A 17,799-nucleotide genomic window follows, 5' to 3' on the forward strand; every position below is an offset into this window, starting at 1 on the left:
TTGCTCTTGATATGCTATAATAAAAAGGATAAAGTCGATAAACTTTCCGTTGCATCGAGTTTCTAAAAACCACTCGTCCAATTCCTATAGAAACTTCAAAGACTCGAAACATAGACCGAAGAAAATGATTCTCCCGTACGATATAAAATTATTTTTCATAATTTTTAACTCTCGCGTCCTCAAAAATTTATGCCTCGATCTCGCCTCATGAAAATCTTCGGCATAACGTTGAAACGAGGAGTAACGCGCATCGATAACGATTTTTCGACATTCTTCTGAAAGTTAAAAAAATTGCTAACGACAGAAAACACGGTTCAATCAAAGTTGATTCGAAGCGTCGCAGAACCGACAATAAAAACTAAAATGCACGTTTCCTTTCGAACGTTATTTGCTTTTCTCTGGAAGAAACATTGGCAGAAAACGAGAAAACGAGACGGCGGGTTCCTGAACAAACGATTCTCTCTTTGTACAAATATTCTGCGACCAATTCTGTATCCATTGCACGATTGTACACGGAGTTTGCTCGGTATCGTGACTCGCGAGTAACGAGCTCATTCGCTCGGCGAAATATTCCGCGGCTCGGACGGCGACGGAATGATCGAAATTGTGAGCGTAATCAAGATTCAGTTCATCGGGATTCCCTGAAATTCGCCGGAAGCTCTCGTCTAATACCCGTAAGAGGAAGCAATTTACGAAAGCGTGCCAACTCGTACGATCTTCAACGAGGTTCGTCGGTTCTCGCATTCCTTCGATCGAAAACGGTGATAATTGAAGCAAAACGAATAACCGTGTCTCTACTTTGCCTCTAATAATAGCCACTGCATCAAACTGTTTGTAATTACGCGACGTTTGCAGATCCAGCATTCTGCTACCAGCGTTTCACGATATTTTGCCACACTTTTTTCTTTTTTCGTGGAACGTCGTTTCGTGCAAAGCTTCGATTCCAGTCCCTTGTAATTTTGCTGGAAAAAAGGTTTTTCTTTGCTCGACACGCGAACTTTCATCGAGAATTTTCGTCGTTTTCTCCCCTTTCTATGGAATTTTGATAAAACGAGATGAAGTAGTAATTATTACAAATTTATGTGTAAATGGAAAGATTTATTTGCTGCATGATAACGGCGAAGAGGCGGAAAATGTGCATTTTTTAAAGCAGATTTCGCGTTGGAAATTGGATTCGTCTAGAAATACATCGGTGAGTCCCTGCGAGAGATTGGAATGAAAAATGGCAACATTTTCAAGCGAACGGTAAGCAGTTGGAGAAAGGTCGATTTCGTAACAATCTTCAACTCCTTGAATATTCTGCATTTTTTCCCACGGTTGAAGCTCCCTTTCGGAACGATCGGATTGTCGTTAAATTACAGCGATATTCGATTACTAGCAGAATCGCGATCTCAAACTGTTCGTCGAATGAATCAGACGGATTTTTAATAGCTCGCTTACATCCCCGCCATGTACATTTATAACGCAACAGTGGAACATGTAACTCCAATAACGATTCATGGGCTCGCTACCTACCTCTATCACGCCACTATTTTATTTTCTCGTTAAAAAAACTGTACTTCCGGCTCTTTTTTCATCCGCCATTCTACGTTTATCAAATGAAAGATGTTTTCACATAAAATCGTAATATTATAAAACATCTACGATATGCAGTTCTTCGTGTTTCAATCCGCAAGATCGCCCTGTTATCGCGTCTCTCTTAATACTCCTCCGCTTCCCAAACACACTATACAATAGCCGAAACCATAAGCCAGCGCCATCCAAAGCACTTCCATTAACCACAGAGAAAAACACCTGCGAAGAAAAAAGCAATGCCAGCACGAGGCTTAGTTCATTTTCTCGAAAGCTTCTCTCATCGTGCCTTATCGCTAATGATCGTCCATTTCGAGGAAACGTTCAAACGCGACGTCCACGACGATAATAAACGTTAACGTTTCGCAAGCGCGAAGGAACGTTCCGTCAGCGATCCGATGTGTTTCACGCGGTCGTTAACCGGTTACCTATAAATTTACCGGAAGCCTCTCCTCTTAATATCAGCGCCGAGCAACTTATGAAAACGCATCCACTCGCCGATATTCGCCGTCATTGTTGCGCTGATAAACGCGCCAAGAAGTTTTCCCTCCACGGTTAAAAGATAAAGGAAACGGTGGGAGGAGATCATCGACGATGGTAGAAGACAATGGGGCAACTGGCCGCGAGTCGGGACGAGCTTCGTGCAAACTACCACGAGAAAAGTATAGTGAATTACGCGCTACGTGCTCGGCCTGTGAGACTTGTTAGAGTTTTGAATGAACGCCTCTCGCTGAGTGCTTGAATAGGACTCCAGGGGAACCTGCAGAGCATTATGCGTCGATTTCGCGTGGAATTTTGTTAATGGATGGGCTGGATATTTGTGTTCTATTCTGCATACTTATTCATATTTATCACAGCGATATCGTATATACTTGGTAGAATTTTTCAGAAATTATTAATTATTAGGTCATCCCATAAGTTCGTTCCGTTTTTCGAGCGGTTATATATGTTAAGATCGTTTACATACCTTTCAGTTTCATGAAAAAATATAATCCCCCTCTCGTTGTACAACTTCTTCCCATTTTTCAAGTGCATTGGACCCTTATCGCCGTATGTTTATAAATCGACACATGAAATGTATACACAAAAGTCGACACCGACTTATGGGATGACCTAATACATTGCATTATTATATATGTATATAGAATATGGCGAATGATTTTTGTTACTGTTATTTATTCTATTTGAAGTGGCATCGTCTATTTATCCTGATTAGCGTTTATTTTCATACTCGGTGGATTTCTAAATTCTCTTCAATATCGTAATTTTACGAAACTCGATGGTCTTTTGTTGGAACGGGATCGATGCGAGGATATCCTTAGGATTATCGTCCACGTTATACCTTTGCCTTTCTTCGTCGTATGTAGGACACTCTATGATTATGTGGGTGATCGATAGTCTTACATTGCGGATTTCACATTTATCAGAAAGACTATTTTACGGTATGAATGTACGATTTCGTTGTATCGATATTTTCTGAATCCTATTATTGAATTGTATTCAGATATGTATAATTTTGTGTGCTAGACTAGATTGGCCGCGTAGTAGTGACACACGTATGTGAATATCAGCGTGTGGAAATACGTGCGTGCACAGCGTCTCGTAAAACAGAAGAATGTGACTGTTCCGTTGGCAGTCTGGTTTAGAAGATGGTGAGACAAAGAGAGTGCTGGAAATCGTTTATTAAATAAATCTAAAACTATTTTAATATGAACTCTAAGCGTAACCTTGGTATTCCTTTACTTTTATTTCGGCAATTAAGATCCACAATTCTCAACATGAATAAATATTTTTATCTTTGTGTATCTCTCAAACAAGACGTTAGAAAGGCATTTGTAAAGTTTGATTCTAGACATTAAGAGAATGGAGCAAGTTCTACACTTTATCGCAGCTATACGTACTTGTTCCTTTTTCTCTATTAAGAAAGTTTAAATAATTTCGTGATCTTAAATCGTCCAAGTTGCTTTTCGTATTTTCGTGTGCCTTAAAAAAATTGTTACTCTTATTTCAATCGCTTGATAATCGTGCCTCTCGTAGAATGGCTTCTAACGATGGTATACATCTATTTACGGACTAAAATGGGACATCGTGTATGCAGCATTAGTTTCATGCACCAGCTGACTGTGCATCGGTTGCGTTTATCGTAACGACAAAATCTTCCACCGGGATCGAGGTCTACGGGCGTTATCTCTTTTGATCGCGTCTTCGTTGCTCATCCACGGTGTAATGACGTTAGTCATGCGCACGAGCATGAAGTTATCGGTAGCTAGCAGTTAATTCTGCACGTACTATACGCTGTTCGCTTAGGTGCATCCACTTTTGCTGTGAATACCCTTAGTGACGTTCAATCTTCCTGTTTGTTCATACAGAGAAAATCGCATATAAATCAAGCGAGATTATTCCTACATCGGAATATTCGTTTGAACTCGTTCCGCTGAAGTTGTAGGTTTTCAGGTTTTTCCTATAAAAAATATTTATAAAAAATAAATACATTTATCGTTTAGTTGGTTAATCATTCGTTAAAGTACACGTAAAATCGAGCGTGTCTTATAAACTTAATGTCTGATCAATATACAATTTTTTCGTTAGTCCACTTTCTTGTTTTAAAAAAGATCAACGTGGAAGATAATTTCAAATTTATTAATTAATTTACGCTAGTTGCGAGGCAAAAGAGTCTAACACTGTTCTAATAAAAATTAGTTAACCGATAAAATAATTCAAACGTATCCGAAGAGTTCCAACTTAAAAAATTACGTATCGTCGATGGGCCTGGATTTTGATAAAGAGGAAGACACGTCGTAAAAATAACTTGTAATGGTAACATCTACAAGGAATAGGGAAAATTATCGGGAACTTTTTCTCGATACCGTGCATACGGACAGCCAGTTTTTAGTCATGTAACCGCTCTCATCCGTGGAATTTCCTTTCGACCGAGACTTATGTATACCATCCATTTACCGCTGAAGGATTCCTTCTATCCGGAATAATAGACAGCCGGAAAAGGCAGATAGATTGAAATGCATCCCAGAAAATTCACCATCAGAAGTGACTTTCCTCGTCAATCAACAGTTCCATCGAGAATATGACGAATACCTTTGACGAACGCGTTTTGCTACCTGCTGTTATAGCGAATAGCAATTTTCATCTTTTTTCTTTTGTTTTCATCTAGCTTCACTATTTTTTCCTTCATTAAAAGATGTACATTCTGGAATAAATAACGATCGTGCGTGAAATAAGAATAAATAATATTCTAAACTTCCTCTTTAAATTAATTCGCCTTATTTGCTATTTCGAGGGAGAAAAGTTTTTATTTCTCGATTTATCTGTATTTTTCTGGTCTTCTTCTTTTAATAGATTTTATTCGGTTGTGTTACACGTACGCGCATATCGCGTGTATTAATAATTGCTCAAGCCGCTTTCCCACGTTCCCTCGATTACTATTTCAAGATGCATACAGAGTGGGTGTTTCTGTAATTCTTCTAATCAGATTTCCACGGTTTCCGACGTGCCTGAAACGAACTGAAATTCAATATCCATTCTGAGATATTCAGTGCTTCGAACTAAACGTCAGTTACGAAGATTCCACTTGCTCTTATCTAATATCGCACAGTTAAAGTACAAATTCGTGGAGGAACTTCCTTTACTTAATATCATTTACGCACTGTCATACTATTCGCCAACGAACTTGGTTCAGTCATGGTCTCATTGAGTCTGTGAATTCGTTAAATTTCAATTACGTACTCAAAGAACCAAATTTAAATATCCCGCAGAATCTCGTTCGTCGATAGCCGAAAGCTTGAGAATCGTTCGTTTGTAATCAGACTTTCCCAAACGTCGTTTCGTAGATGTACCGAATCTCTTGCTAATGATATTAGGATGACGGTTATGGCAAAACTTCTAACGCGAGAAACTATTAAGAACGAATATCGTGCGTTTCGGTAAATTTCGAAACACGCTAGGAATTTGTAGTACCATTGGTTCACGTTATTCCGTTCTATTAATTATTGGACGAAACTCAACAAACGATAGGCAGTAAATATGCAATACAGCTTTCGGAGATGATCGGAAACTCATGATATTATTGGTTTAGGATAATTTATAACGTGAGAATCTATACTAAGCACATATATTGTGTCTTTTGATAAATAATAATTTACATTATTCCATAATAATGCGATACAACGCCAACTATCCTATAATCCGAATCCAAACACTCTACGGCAACAGCCAGTCTAATAAACTACCAAATAAACTATCAAATTTAAGCCAAACGGTTCGCATAAACGATCACAGAGGGTAGTAGCGAACTATTACGGGGGCAATCGAGACAAATCCCCACAAGGTATTGTTTGTATCCGTTTCGGAGGAAGATTTCGCAGGAGCTAAGGACAGGCTGCTTAACAAAGCTACGGATCGTCCTCCGACTACGTGACTAAAGACAGAAATTCGGAGCTTCCTGGCCAATTCCCCTTTGGTTTACAATGCAAGTTCCGAGACTCTTCGCTGCCTCGAGGCGAATCGCACCGGATGCAAGCGAAAACGACGCGATGGTGAACTACCACGGCCTCGAGCGACGTTCGAGTGGGAAGCTCGAATTTATACGACGGATGTTGGATGGCATTGCGTCGCTACGCGACCTCCAAGACGAGATCGCAGCGTCCGCTAATTGGATTGACTCTCCGGCGAACTTCTAACCGCCTGTTCGCCAATATTGTTCCTCGTTAGCGGGAATTAACGACGGTTAATTGTTATCGTTCCGGTTCAGGCGAGTGTTTGATGTTTTGACACATTGTTGCGACTTTCCATCGTTTTCGAATGTTTTCGCGTTCGGAGGAACTGCTTTAGGAGATTTGCAGGGATATTGGGAGCGATTAACTCGTTTGGAACAAACACAGGCGTCCTTAATAAAACCACTATACATAGTTAGTCTTGAGACTGAATTTATTTGATAAAAGAATTAATCGCGACACAGAGACGAAGTGCGATTAATATACGATATTAATACAGATAATAATTCGTCTAACCATCGATGATGACGCAACGCGCGAGATGCGAAGACGTAGGAACCTCGTATCTATCCAACGTACATATATATCTATTTTAAGCGTGCATACTCGACAGCAAAATATAGTCGATAAAAATAAAAATACAATACGCGATTCAGCATATATCGATAGTTTCGTTCAACGTGTTTGATGTTTCATTTCGGAGTTATTCACCAAACACGATACATTTCTCCCAGTTTTCAATTGGAAGCGTCTTTGCTACCCGCATGCTTCTCTATTTCTTCTATTTTCGAGAAGCTTTTCTATTGTTCTTTTCCGTTATACTTTCACAATACGGAACTCAGTAACGCATCAGCAGCTCAAAGAGAAGCTTCTATGACACCAGCATCAACGTGTGCTCTCCTTATCCAAGCAGTTTGTACGCATTCCAAGGTCTTTTGGCATTCTAGCATCCGGCAAACGTTGGCTAAGGTTGCCTGCGAAATGTTCTTGTGGCTTCTGTTCCGTTATTCGCTTAGCCGTCTTTATTGCCACGCTGAAGGATGTAGACTTAGGTTAACGGAGTGTTCTCTTCCTTCCTTCGTTTCGCCCCATTTTCTTTTTTTTTTTCCTTTTTTTTTAGTTCTCCCTTTGGTTACGGCGCTGGCCGATTCGTGCCAACACAAAAGACGCCAGTAATCCGCAAACGAGCCGGCTTTGCATCTAACGAGGCAGGACATTAGTCACGGCCAGCGATTCGTACGAGCAGATATTACGCGTGATGCGATTTTATTTATGACTCGCGATTACGGCTCGACCCGGGGTTAATCGCGTTTTTATACCGTTGCGCGCGTGTGCTTATTGTCGACGTCCGCCGTCTGGAAACGCTGCCTCGTATGGTATGATTGTTCGGCAAGTTGATATCACGCTTGGAAAAAATCGGAGTTGGCTTGTCTTTGTGTTTATTCGGTATACATACATCGCTGGTGCTTATCGTATATGCGAGAGAAAAATATCTTCTTTTTTTCCTGTAACAGGGTAGCACTGGTTCGGGTCGTATGGATGAATATTATAATGTCTATTATATATACATATATGTAGTACCGGGGCCAAAAGGCCTAAGGTATCGGCCGAACGGTAAACAAAGTACCGTTTAGCATCAATGTACCTTTAAGTGGACAGTTTTCGTGAAAAGGCTGCGTGACCTTAACCACGGGGGTTTCGGGATACCTGTTCCGAAGAACGGGAAAAGGTAGAGGGTGCAGAGCGTGTAGAGCGGGCAGAGCGTATAGAGTGGGCAGAGCGTGTAGAGCGTGTGGAGCGTGCGGAGTGGGCAGAGCTTGAATTGGGAAGCAGAAAGCTGCATGCGAGAATAGAACGTAGAACAGCATTGTAATCATTTCGTTGCTCTTAAATATATATTAAATCAAAACATCATCACTTGTCCTTTCTCTCTAAGACCCATTTGGATACTACATATATATTGTACATTTTTTAAATGACATTAAAAGTCTGCGTTTAGATACACGAAACGATACGCGTATTTTTGACTTTCCCTCTATAGGAATTCCGAATATTACTTATAAATTATTTGTTGCGTCTTGAAGCAAATCTCACGTAAGAAGATTAATTATAGGAATTATCTTCAGCTGTGTTACAGGCTTCCATTGAGATTAGAAGTTCTTAGTCTAAAGCAGGATGTCTCTAGACGATATAAATTAATCAATACGCGTACCATGAACTTAACGCGACAAGTAGCTCGATCCAACGGTATAACGATATGCCTTCCGGCTCGATCTCTAAATCTTTTTATACCAGACAAATATTTCAAACCACGTTCTGTATGATAACGTTTAAGGCTTGAAATTTACGTTACTACGTCTGACAACCTGCGCATACAGCGCCCAATACACGATGAATTAATTTAAAAAACGAACAACGTTGCTGTCAGTCAAACAAAACCGTACGAATAAAACAGAGTTATATTTTGTTCGCAATGGTGTGTTTCCAAGGAAATCTCGGGAAAATCGGAAAGCGATCGTTCTTGCGGGCTAACTCATTAAAAGCGAACAAGAGGCTCTTACTTTTTATGTTGCTGCCGATTTGATCGTGTAATCGGAGGATTACGGGTCGGGGGAATGGGCAGGCGTCTGCAGAAATTTATCTACAACGTCCGGCTAAATCGCGTGTGCACGATCCAGCTAGGTGAGCACCTAATAGTACGTAGGTGGTCGACGCCACGTACCTGACCCAGGGATTTCCAATCGTCCGGGCAACCATGGGTTAGTTCACTAAAGCTTGATGTAATTGCACACTGTCCTACGTTTGCCCGCAATGATTTGCTGGCTTGAAAACCGCGCATGGTCGAAATCTCGCGTTTTCGTCGGCCGTAAGCCGAATAGTTGTATCGCTCGTGTTTCTCAATGTTTACCATTCTAACGTCATATTGACATTGACGTTATTGATTTCGATAATACTATTTCCAATACTAATTCCAGATAAAATAGTTTCAACGGGAAAACAACCACGAAGAGAATATGAAATATAAAAAAAAATCCCTTTATATGGAAATTTTATTGAAGTTTCTATAGTATCTCGTTTTATATTCGTTGCGTGAATAGAAAATTTTTAGGAAAATTTTATACAACAAAAAAATTCTATTCTAGTAACCTTTATGTAAAAATTTTATACAAGTTTCTGTAGCCTCCTTTTTTTGTATTTTCTCCGTGTTTAAAATCTTACTTCGCGATACTAATGAAACAAAATTCGAATAAAACGATACAGATGTGATAAATCAAAGACAGGAATGAGGTATTCGTAATTAAATTAACCAATCTTTCCTTCTTTCATTTTTCTTTGAACGATTTCTAAGATGATCGCACTTTGTGAATAAAATTTTGTAACACGATCATTCGCAATTCTTTTCAGGAAAATAGATAATAGTACACAAACAAATTCAACTAAATCGGTCAGCCATCGAGATTCCCTTAAGTAGAATCAGCATACAACAAACTCAGACTTATTACGTCAGTCACCGGAGAGGTCAGCTCATGCTGTGTTTCCAATTTTCATATAAATCAAACAATTACAACAACTGTCCACAACAGAGGCATACGTGCAGTTCCTCGGTGCTCCGCTATAAATGCAATTTCCCCGCGTACCTCGAGTTCCGCATAAAGTAGTTTCCCTTCTCTGTATGCATTGTGTTGTTCTAGCTGGGAATTGTAAGAGTCCTGGTACAGTGGCCGGAGCTGATCGCCAACTGGAGAAAACCGAAGTTACCTCGTAGTCAGCTAGTAGTACGACCCTGTGCGAGTTAGCCGTAAGGACTACATACATAATACGTGTACATGATACATAATAACGTGTGTTGATCTTTCAATGCTGCCAGACCACTTTGGCATGGCCTATCGGTGCCGGTTCGAAATAATAGATGCCAGATACAATGCCATCGAGACGTATAAACTTCTGAATAACCTGCGCCGATCACAGTTGTTCGTTCGTTTCAATAACACGCAACTGAAATTCCATTTTATGCAGATCGATGGAGAAAGAGCATTTCCTATTTCACGTTGACGACTTTACGATTGCTTCTGTTTTGGCGCCACTCTTTCATCCGTTTAACGAGTGTTCATCTTACGTTTCGTCTTAAAGTTTCGTCTGTTTAAGGAAATTAGGAAGATTTTTCGGGGCGCTGCACAGGAAAATACAATGACATTGTACATTAACATCACGTTGGATTTTTGTACCATTGGATTTTATTCGAACAATGTCCTTCCTAGTGTTATATCTACCAAATATTGAATTCTTGAAAGGGGAAAATCTGCCAAAAGACATAAGTGTTTCCACAGCACGTGCGCCTCTTAAAGCATAGGCTTTCGAAAGGAGAATGCAAAACGACGATCGATCGAGCGACCGATTTTCGTATTCGTTTTCACAGTATTTTATAGCGTCACGGGCTAAAGAACGAGCCTGATCAATGTTTATTGCGTGTGCGATCCTGGGAAAAATTGGCCGGATTTATACGGAACGTGAGCGTTCATTTTAACACGCGCATTGTATTACACTTTGCTGCGCTCGAAATTTTCAACGGGGACGAGCACGTGCAATTTCCCTCTGGTGCTATTAAAGGAGATCACTCTTGCCATTGGAAACGTTTAAACTTCCAAAAATTGGATAACCTCGATGTTGCTTTCCAATTTTCTATAGAACGATCGTTATCTACGGATAAAGAAATTAAAATTTCGTTTTTTTTTACGAATCGTATATCGCTTCCATTCGTTGCGATATTATTGCGTGTCGATGGATTATTGCATTCGAATATATTGTTCCAGTTTACGTAAATAATTGTTTCAATGAAAAACGGAGAAATACGGTGACCAATACATTGGCTATGATAATGGTATCTTTACAGTGTATATTATTCTGTAAAATTTCTATAGAATCTGTACCATGTCACTTGAAATTTCAACTCCAAACGATTTATCTTTCGTCGTAAAACGAGACCACATACGCTATAGCGTCATCCACGAAACGTTCGTTCGAACGAATCTGCTCACCGATACCATTGCGCCAAATCAGTATTCAATCCCAAAGCTAAATAATCCTAAGCTAAACGCGTCGATTCGGAGAACACAGGCAATCTGTTAGCGGGAAGCACGTAGGAGTGTCTGAAATGCAGGGAAACCCGTTTCCTGGATTGTGCCGGCCTCCTGGCATCGGTTTCAACTCGAGACATCGATTCGCGTTGAATTAGGTGGCCGCCTGAAAATTCTGGCTATCCGACATGCATTGGACTCTGTTCAATTACAAGCCCCTCCCGTCTCTTCATCCTTGAGAATCCCGGAAATCTAGAAACGACCGAATTAATCGAGATCACGATGAAATTGTTCGCAGTTTATGTGAGTTGGATCCTTCCAGCGGTATAAAATTTTACGTCCATGTGACGCGAATCACTTTCCAACCTTTTATTAAATTATTTAATCGCGATCTATAGGGTGGCAAATTTTACTTATCAATTGCGTAGTTGAATATAAATGAGGCGGATTTCGATATAAGCAAAATTGAAAATGGAAACAATCTGTTAGGTTCGAAAATGTAAATCTTTCGAAATTAGTCGAATAAACTGCAGGTGTGACTACAACATGTTAATACTACGATAACGCGGTGTAAGAATAGCCTTGGTCGAGTGCAAGGGATAAAGGAAGAATAAATAATTGTTGATGTCAAAGAGCAAAAAGTAGTAAGAATATATTTGGGAAACGGAATTTTAGAGAGAGCTTGACAGAGAGAATTTAGAATTAAAGTCAACCATAGCTTGGATAAGGCTTTAAACGTAACTCTAGTCTTCGTTCTTAGTGTATAGTCATGAAATATAATTGACGTTGCTTTATTCAATATCTCATACATCGGATCTTGCAATTCCTTCTCCAGAATTTCACTCCGCAAGAATTATTCAAAAAATCACTTTATACATATTCGAATATTCTCCAAAATTGTATGCTTTTGTAATCGGCAAAAAATTAACTATGCTCAAACGTAAACAATATCATTCGGTCGTATTTGTCCTGCACCCGAGGAACTACGACGAGAGTATTTCAGTAGTTGAAGCAGTCACAGTGGCGGCAAGTGGAAAAGGCAAGTGTGTCGTCCGACTTCTCGAGAGAAGCTGTTACGGTAACTGGCTGGTTTCTGGCGGAGTTAAAGTCAAAGGGAAGCGAGGGGTAAGAGGAAGTGAACGAGAAAGTTGCGAGTCGACTGTAGCCAAAAACGAATTGCCGCTATTAACTTCGACAGCTTCTTAATAGCGACGCGATGGCGTAAATTTTCCTCGGCTAGTCCACTTTTATCGCGTCGTAATCGAGTCGTCGGCGAACAACGGACGATAGAAGGTTGTTTCGAGGCCCGGAGACATCGGTGTGAGAATTTCGGTGAAATTCGAGGGCCGCAGATGTGAAACGAGACACGAGTTTTCCTTGGTCGCGTATGTAACACTCGAAATCGGAATATTCTCGTCGTACATCATGCAGGATTGTTCCTTTCTCACGTTGGATACGTTTCGAGGGAAATGTAATGGAATCCCACGTGTCAACGTAGGAAAACTTTTGTTAGCGAAACAATAGATAGAATAGGGTGATGTACGAGCGCGACAATTTTTTCATAACTTCTTTCAAGTTCTACGTAATACTTTGCAACGTTACAGAGAAGTTTTAAGCAGACAGAAAGGAAAAAGGTAGTTGCAGATAATGTTTAGAATTTTTCATTTTGTTAGCAGTGTTAACGTATTGTGTCGAAAAATGTTATTTTGCTATTGTAGAATGATATATGGCTGCCATTGAAACTTACCAGGTTGGAAACGCACGATAAATCCCCCTTTTCTTTTGCTATCTTCGTTTCTCTTGGAATTTTACTCGCTATTTCTGCAATAAACCCACAAAGACATCTTTAAAAAATATTTACTACAATGTTTTATTAACAAATATTTCATTTGTGTTTGAATCTCACGTACAAAATATCTTTCAGTTTGAATTCCAGATCAAATATGCGTCGATATCGCTTATATTTAAATTGAACATTTAAAAAATATTACTAACGTCATCTGTTACGTATATATCTATGTTAATATTCATTCAGTTTCGATTATTTTACACAAATTAAAATAGTTCTTTTTAATTAACAGGCGACACAAAAGTCAGACAATCAACGAGAACGAACTTGTCGTACATTGTCCGCGTGGTCTTCGATCGATAGCCGAAAAATATTTACATAGAAAATTTGAAATACGCGAAATGTGTTTTCATTAAAGCTGTCGTGACGAATCAGCTGCTCAATTTGCGGCTAGCGTCCCGTCAAATGAAAACGTATTGGTCGAAATAATTACGGAAACCCGTGTCGGGAACGAGAAACGGGTGAAGACTTGCCGAAACAACGCGAACAACGTAAATATTAAAAAAGAACTTTTGTATGGAAAGGAAAAAAGACCAAGATTTTATCCAACGAAAGGCGTAGACATTTGCTTTAATCCTACCAGGGAAAAAATTAATTTTTTAACTCCCAGCCACTTGCACCGCTTTGCAGCGTAAAATCCTGTTCCATAAGTTCATTTCTTCCTTAAACTCTAAGCTCCGTACGGTGCGCTGGCTTAATTTTGTTAAATCAGATTTGTTAACCCTCTTTCACGAAAATCGTGGAAAAATATCACCGTGTTCTCTCTTTTGATACGAGCAAAATATTCAAGTTTCCTATGCGAAAAGACAGCACTCTTAAGTACTCGCACATTTAAACGATTCATAGCAATAATGTGCGAAGTTTACCAAAGTGTACAAATTAATGACCAGTCGATAACTGTTCTAATACTTACGAACAAAGATATGCATAAAAGTCTCCTGCGAAAAGTATTCGAATACTTTCGTCAGCCACCGTAGATATGGTGGTCGTAAACGACGAAAGTATCGTAGTTCGATTCGTCCGTAATCTGGTAATTAAAGTAGATCTTACGAGAAACAAGCAAATGTCCAGATACTGTGGAGCGGTAGCGTAACTGTTCTTTCTGTCCAGTAGTTTTTCTACGTCTCCACGCATCCATTATGCCGTATTGCACAGGAGTAATTGCCTGGCAACAAACGAGCCCCGGCTTTTCTCCGCGTTTCCTCGCAAGGAATTAAAAATTTCACCGACCCAACGCGCACCGCCCTTGTCGTCCGACAAATTATGCCTTTTGCCACTGCGGACCCGACCGTTCACGCCAGATGCGCCTGCACGACTTTTCATCCCTCGCACAATAAAATATGAGCTGGAATTTATAATTTTCAGAAGCACGTCAGCCTCGCCATTGCATGCCGCGTGTATGTCCGCGTAACCGAGCTCCACCGACTATTTCGTATTTATCCAAACTTTCTTACGTTTTGCGTTTTACGGTTCGCGTATTAAGAGAGGCGCGTGTGCAATTAAAAATTAAAAGTAAAAGAAGTTACGACGCGCAATACGAGCGTATACTATGTTTAAAATTCTATTTGCAGGTAACGATAATGTTAGATTTTATCCTTGTAAAATAGTAATGAATTACGTTTTGTCAGGCAAGTAGTACGAGGCGATATCTTGTCAGCCGCTTGACGTACGAGCCTGAGTTATCGCGAGATAGAGTTGAACGATGTATGGGTAGGCAAGTACGAACGAATGGAACGTGCAGTGTGTTTAGGATAATGATAAAGTAATGTTGCAGTGAAATGAAGTCGGCACTTATCAGTTTTTATTTAGATTAGGAAAAGAAAGCTGAATTACCTGCTATTTCTGAAACCTTATCTAGTGTTAAATACTCTGCCACGGTTGAAAATAAATATCCTTCTTCTTCTTCTTTCCACCGAGGTACAAGATTTTCATTTAAAATATGTTTATTCCGAATTTTATAAAACCTATATAAAACTATCAATTAATTTTTAACGATATTTTAAATAAAAGAGAGCACGAAACAGATCATGTTAGAATGCAATACCGATCGGATTTGATAAAAAGGTTTACTTAAAACTAATATTTGGTAAGTCATTTAGAGGAGCGTACGCGGTCAGGTAAGCGGTACAGAATTATATGTGGCAAGACGTGTAGAACAGAAACGTTTATGGCGCGACAGAGAACTTTAGAATCGAATAGAACAGGTGTGTGCACGGTCGAACAAGCAACCAGAGGTGCACGAAACTTTGAAACAAGTACCGTATTTCGGCGTACGACCAAACAACTAGATTATATACAGTGTGTAACCAAACTAGCGTGTTACAGCTAGTATGTGGTCAGACAAGTAGATTATGCGCGGTATTTGATCAGACGATGGCATGGATATACGCAGCCGGGCAAGTAGTACGAAGACGTTACGTGGCGGGCCAAGCAGAGCGAGGATCGTGTTTAGTTAGATAAATAGCATCATAATCTTATATAGTCAAACGAGTAGAATAATGCTGGTATATCTCGTCAGCATAGTAGAACAGGATACGACCGCAGTCAGATGAGAAGAACAGGAATGATATGTAGTCTGGCAAGTGGCATAGAGGAATTACGCGATTGAGCATGTAGAATTGGATGGTGTACGGTTAGATTAGCAAATTATATCTGAAACCGTAGAATAGCTAAGAATTGCTACACCTATGCATATTTGATATTCTTGTATTATATCTTGTGTTATAATGCGAACGTGCATGAACGATAAAAGATCCACTTTCTTAAATTATAGAAATTTTGTTTAATCTTTAATTATCGTAATATTGTAGATTTCTGATACATGTAACAGCTTTGTAATATATTACCGTATCTAGTATTCTATAATAATAATGTATTTTTTATATCTTGTCGAAACGGTATATAAATTATATTACGTACGTGCTTTAACAGAATTGAATGATATAACTCTATTATATAATTTCGCTTCTCGATCTCAAACAGATAAATTACGAAATTTCTATGTAACACGTAGCAAAATATTTTATAAAATTAATCAAGTAATTGTTTAGAATCGTATGTTCCACTTTCTCATCTTTTTGCCACGCATCTCGCTATAAATTGCAGCAAGTGATAACGCGGGCGAAATGTATCGACACGTATCATCCCCGGCGGTAAATCAGGCGTATTCAAAGGGGATCAAAGTTATCCGACATTTTCCAGCTGTGTGATATGATTAATCGTTCGTTCTTCTGCCACAACCTCTGTCGCCATTCCCATTATGGAAATGTGACTCGCGCCATATGCGATACTTTCAACATACGGTAACATCTGACAGCCTAATATTTGTCGAACACCACGTCAAGTGCTAACATATTTGGTATTTCGATCGGCGTTGTTGGAAGTTTGCCTCGGAGAACATCTCCATCGGAATTAGTTTGTATCGTAATTCCTTAACCCGTTTTCGAATTTAATTCGCGACCACTTCGACGGCTTGTAGTTCGTTATTAGCGTACGAAATAGCTCGTTAACGAGTATCGCGACACGTACACTGCATTTCATAATTAATTCATAGCGAGTGAAATCAACTAAGAATTTGATTGCGAATAGTTCGCCGCGGGTATCGCGTCGTATCGAGGTAACGAAGGAGAAACAGAAGAATTGTTTCAAGTTGAATTACAATTATGAAAGTAACGTGATATTTACGGTGTAAGAGTTAAAAACAATAGTAAAAAGTTGTACCGTTGGCGCAAGTTATCTTTGCACTCGAGCGTGGCACGAATATTTAACGTTTTCTAGTTCCATCTCGTCGTGGATGTATATGTTTTTGAATGTGGACGAGACATTGTTAAACAACAACGTTGACACACGCTAACGCGCCACAAAATTGTAGCAGATATCGCGTAATTAAATTACCGACAAATTTGATAACATTATGAAACACAAAGGTACACGTTAAAAGTTGCGTAATGAATGTTGAAACTTATGTAATTATCGAGTTAGGCGAGTTTATAAGTTTGCAGGGACCGGCGGCAGCCGGTTGCCAAGACCTATTTTGTAATTAAAGTTAGAAGATACGAGAAATTGCGAAGTTTGTGTTATAGTTGCATAAAATGGCAAAGAAAAACCTTAGCACCTTAACCCAGTTCCAGAGACTTAATTAGAATTTTCGTTCGTTGGTGAGTTCTACAAGCGTAATCTTTTTTTTTTTTACCAAGAAATGTTTCGTGTGACTATTTTACTCGCAGAAACTTATGGAATAGCATAGAGATTCCATCATTTGAAAATTACTAATCGATTCCAATTGAAAATAATTAGTTATTTAATACTAATATATTAAAAGTAATCTGATATTAATAGTAATAGAGATTTAGTACTTTAAATATCTTTAAATCAGATATAATATCGATATTAACAGTAGCAACATTAATTGAAATTTTTATATCATTCTGTATTTATTTTTTTATCGCGCAACTAGATGTATTTAAACATTGGTTTTATGCCGACTTCCTTTCGCTGCCTCCTAATTCCACTGTTTCCATATTCAGAATATCTAAAACACCTTTTGGTTTCACTATTTTCTATTTATAGAAAATTTATTCAAATTTTTATCGTATTCCGTCTTCTTCCCTTTGTTTCATAATTAAGTTTGTAAATTATAGAGTAACGTTTGAAACACGTTTTATCTTTACAATCTTCACATTCTTCCGGACTGTAACATTACTGAAAATATAATTTCAAGCAATTTTCTCGTTAAGTTTCTTTGAAATTTCAACTATATTGGCGGATACGCAAAATCCCATATTTTAATCACCTA

At 39.0% G+C, this 17,799-nt stretch overlaps 1 protein-coding gene across 8 annotated transcripts in view; it reads right to left on the reverse strand.

The window, feature by feature from the left end:
- LOC126920376 (neuroligin-4, Y-linked-like) overlaps positions 1-17,799 on the reverse strand; it is a 329,725-nt gene that overhangs the window by 107,597 nt on the left and 204,329 nt on the right. For 6 of the 8 annotated variants that reach the window (XM_050730674.1, XM_050730673.1, XM_050730678.1 and 3 more), the window contains one exon: positions 12,903-12,976. The exons of the other annotated variants lie outside the window; for them this stretch is intronic. The gene's annotated coding sequence lies outside the window, so the exon portion shown is untranslated. The remainder of the gene's footprint in view (positions 1-12,902; positions 12,977-17,799) is intronic. 8 annotated transcript variants of the gene reach the window in all.

The sequence above is a fragment of the Bombus affinis genome, chromosome 9 (genome assembly GCF_024516045.1).
Source record: "Bombus affinis isolate iyBomAffi1 chromosome 9, iyBomAffi1.2, whole genome shotgun sequence".
Taxonomy (NCBI): Eukaryota; Metazoa; Arthropoda; class Insecta; order Hymenoptera; family Apidae; genus Bombus; species Bombus affinis.